Source organism: Sinocyclocheilus anshuiensis, unplaced genomic scaffold (assembly GCF_001515605.1).
Source record: "Sinocyclocheilus anshuiensis isolate Anshui unplaced genomic scaffold, SAMN03320099.WGS_v1.1 scaffold4236, whole genome shotgun sequence".
NCBI classification, from domain to species: Eukaryota; Metazoa; Chordata; class Actinopteri; order Cypriniformes; family Cyprinidae; genus Sinocyclocheilus; species Sinocyclocheilus anshuiensis.
In genome coordinates this window covers 32,645-36,841 of record NW_015552918.1, presented here as the reverse complement: position 1 = coordinate 36,841, position 4,197 = coordinate 32,645, and the positions used below count along the sequence as shown (strand labels likewise).

General features: G+C 34.9%; 1 long non-coding RNA gene across 1 annotated transcript; it reads left to right on the top strand.

The window, feature by feature from the left end:
* The first annotated feature begins 2,355 nt into the window (after positions 1 to 2,355).
* On the top strand, positions 2,356 to 3,561 carry LOC107668175 (uncharacterized). Its single transcript, XR_001631861.1, has 3 exons — positions 2,356 to 2,428; positions 3,263 to 3,316; positions 3,485 to 3,561. It is a non-coding gene; the product is annotated as an uncharacterized LOC107668175 (long non-coding RNA).
* Positions 3,562 to 4,197: the final 636 nt, after the last annotated feature.

Genomic DNA, 4,197 nt, shown 5'->3' with positions numbered 1-4,197 from the left:
CCAATTTTGTATACCTCCCTTATCAGACACACCCAATTTAGTTCTTGCAGTCTCCACTAACAAGATGAGTTGAATCAGGTGTGTTAGATGACGGAGACATACAAAATGTGCCGGGCAGGTTGTCCGCCAGGACAGGTTTGAAAACTCCTGCTGTAGTGTTACTGTAATATTGTGTTCTATGCTTTACATTTGCTACTTAAGTGTTCATCTGATTATTGTCTTTAGAATTTAAAAGTTAATAATCTTTCAGCAATAGTAGTCAATAACCGGGAGCTTATGACAATTTTGATTGATGACTTTGATCTTTGACCCATAATTATATCCATAGGTGATAAGGAATGTTTTTGAAGATTTTATGGAGCATTCCCACATCCGGACTCGTGTGCGGACTCATCTGGGGACTGCATGTCCGTGGTATCAGGTTGCTGTGTGTTATGCTCGCTCTCTCTCTCTCTCTCTCTCTCTCTCTCTCTATGGGAGCTGTGATTAAAAACAAGCATTGATGAACAATAAATAAACAATTTTAACAGATTGCGAGATCGTATGAGTGTGTACTCTTACAATATAATACTGAATAAAAAAGTTTCTCAGCATATTAATGAACTGAAAATAAAAAAATATAAAATACCCTTACATTTTTCAGGGAGAGAAAGTCTTCCTCGTGCAAGCATCGGTATTCTTCAAATGAAATGTTTCCCAAAATTGTGCTTGGTTTAAAATGAAAGAAGAAATCTTTCTTTGAGATCGCTCTCTGCCTGTATGCTCACGGCTGTGTGTGTGTGTGTGTGTGTGTGTGTGGGTGTGTGTGTCGCGCCCCACTGATCCTGTCATTTCGCCCCCGCTGTGAATTCTGAAAGGGTGGGGGTGCGTCGCTGAAAACAGATCTGCTTGAAAAAACAAAAAGCTATCCTCTATTTTTTTAGATGTTTATCCAGATGGACCCCAAGGGTCATACCTTTTGCCACTCAGCGATCTATCTCCTTTTAAGATGGTTATGTAAATGTGTAGTTAATCTAGCGTGACAATGAAAAATATTGTCTTCCGTCACGGCTGTAATGAAGGGATTCCGAAAACTATTTTCACATATGGTACGAGTTCAAAAGACCACAAAAAAACACATTAATGTGTTTTCACATATGGTAGAGACAAGAGCAAATATTTCTCATTAGTCATGGGTCTATATTTCTCTGATAGTTTCTCTGTCGTTAGTTAAAAACGATAGCAAATTTTGAGACTTTTATACTGTGCGATTAAGTATCACTGTTGATGTTACAAATCAGGATGCCCCGTGTTTTCACATCCGCAGTGTGAGGAGATATACCATAGAGCTTGGATGCCCTCTGGTGGTTATTTATAAAATTACAACCTTCGTGAGAATTACCCAATTTAATATCGAATAATATACTTAAAACATTCAATATTAAAACAAATATTCATTATTTTGTAAGGTATTCTCGTTACATTTAATATGTTATCTTTATCCTTAAAATCTAAAAATTTCTCAGGTCAATATTTATAAGAGTTGTTTATGGCTATACCTTAAGGCGGGATCTCCGTGATGTAATAAAACTCCTCCTACCCACCTGGGTTTTAAAATGTAGCGCGTGATCTTTGTCAGATATCAGTTCCTCTTGGTTTTGAACAATATCCTTTTTTTTCTGCAATCAATATGGAATGCCGAGGTAAGTGGAATTATATCTTTGAAAAACATTCTGTTTTTAAAGTCTAGGCAAGGTAAAGAGACGTTTTTTCAACAGCTCTCTATTTTAATAGATGTAATCTTATAGGCTATACGGAGAAAGACGCTTTTAGCCAGATTGATAAGTGTAAGCCTCTTTCTCTTATCTGATGTTTATACGTAAATTATTTTAGAGCAGAAAATGATTTATTTTTAAAAATAAATTTAATTGTTTTTATTGGTAGTGACCGCACAGCTGACTGATGAACAAGAAGGTAAAAGTGATCGTTTTTATATTTTAAAAACTAAACTTTTCTTTGGTATTCCTTTATTGTCTTGCTTTAATTCATTACAACAGAAAATGATTTTGTCTTTATTTCGAGCAGATGTGCGGCTGATCTACGAACAGGACTCCCAAGATGGTGGTGTAAATGTTTTATACTTTTAAAATTAAACTACTGCTCTGTGGATACTGAGGATTTTAATAATTACAACATAAATTATTTTATCTTTATTTTTTTCTAGATCTGATCCAGTTAATAACACATCCCAATTTTATTGATTTAACACAAGAATGCAATAAAAGTGATGAACAGGCCGGCCCGAGTGTGTCTAACAAAGACTGGGAAAGAGATGTCAGAGCTGGTCCAAGCAGCGCTAACAATACCCGAAATCCTGCACAAAGTCCCTTGAGGAAGAAAAGAGCTATAGCTCAGGTGATTCCGGCTCCGAGAGAAGAATCACACAATAGTAAGCTTTTTATTTGTAATATTTTTATAGCATTGGGGCCACATGCATTGCTATTGCAATTTTTGTTCTGATTTATCTAGCAATAATCTCATTAGGTCACATGCTTTAGCTGGTAAAGATACTTTGTCGACATCTGGTGGCACATTCTTCCTATTGCAATTTTTGTTCTGATTTATCTAGCAATAATCTCATTAGGTCACATGCTTTAGCTGGTAAAGATGCTTTGTCGACATCTGGTGGCGCATTCTTGCTATTGCAATTTTTGTTCTGATTTATCTAGCAATAATCTCATTAGGTCACATGCTTTAGCTGGTAAAGATGCTTTGTCGACATCTGGTGGCGCATTCTTGCTATTGCAATTTTTGTTCTGATTTATCTAGCAATAATCTCATTAGGTCACATGCTTTAGCTGGTAAAGATGCTTTGTCGACATCTGGTGGCGCATTCTTGCTATTGCAATTTTTGTTCTGATTTATCTAGCAATAATCTGCTTTAACTAATTCTTAAATTTCACTATTGATATGTTTTACATAAACTAATTAGTTAGGTCTGATTTATCTAGCAATAATCTCATTAGCTAATTTCCCCTTTATTATTTTCTAGATTCCAATTTAGATTTACTAATTATTTAATATTCATGTGGTTTTTAAAAGTCTTGACAATGTTTAATATTCATGTGGTTTTTAAAAGTCTTGACAATGTTTAATATTCATGTGGTTTTTAAAAGTCTTGACAATGTTTAATATTCATGTGGTTTTTAAAAGTCTTGACAATGTTTAATATTCATGTGGTTTTTAAAGTCTTGACAATGTTTAACCTCTGTATTCTATACAGATAGATCATCAGAGCCTGACCGAACCGATGATACCGAACCTGAGATAATTCAAGGTATGCTTTTCATATTTATTTTTAGATTATAATTTTTCATACTTTTATTATTTAACAAAGTAAATCTTTAAAGCAGTGATAGATATTATATTCAAACAGTTATTTTAAAAATGAATAGATTTGTTGTGATTTTCATATACTAATTATTTAAATTATTATTATTTTCAGACAGATCACCCCACATTGCGGACAATGCTGCTAACTGGACTGATACACAAATAAATGACTGGGAAAGAGCCAGTTGGAGAAATGATCACAGTGGCAATTCGTCGCAGAGGGGTGGGGAAACACCAACAGCTGGTGACGATGCATCCGAGGAGGAAACTGAATCACAGCCAGAGCAGAACAATAGTGTAGACAAGAGAATTGACTCTTTGCTCCATGAGCTGGTTGACAGGCAAGATTCTCTATTCGGCGAACTGCTTAACAGACAAACGGATTTCTTTACTGACTTTAATAACCGCATGGATACCAGGTTTCATGAGCTTCAAGGTAATTTACAGCAAGCAATAGAGATTCGCCTGCGTGACTTGCAAACACAGATGATTGAAAATTTCACATCAGTTCACGAAGCTTTACAAACACAACTGAGAGAGAGAACACTGATTGTAACACAGCTATGCGCGATTAATGGTTGTCTACAACATCGATAGATAATGCTTTTATAACCAATATAATTTTTGGTCTGATGACAATCTAAATGCTTTTTTATTTTTGAATCTATCCAACTGTATACTGTAATTTCTTCTATATTTGCATGTGTTTGTATCCCAAATATTTTGTAATCATTCTATATCTGATGTGATTTACAACCCTGATTGTCGTGTGCTTTTAAGCGATTGAATGCTTTTTTATTTTTGAATGTATCCGACTCTTTACTT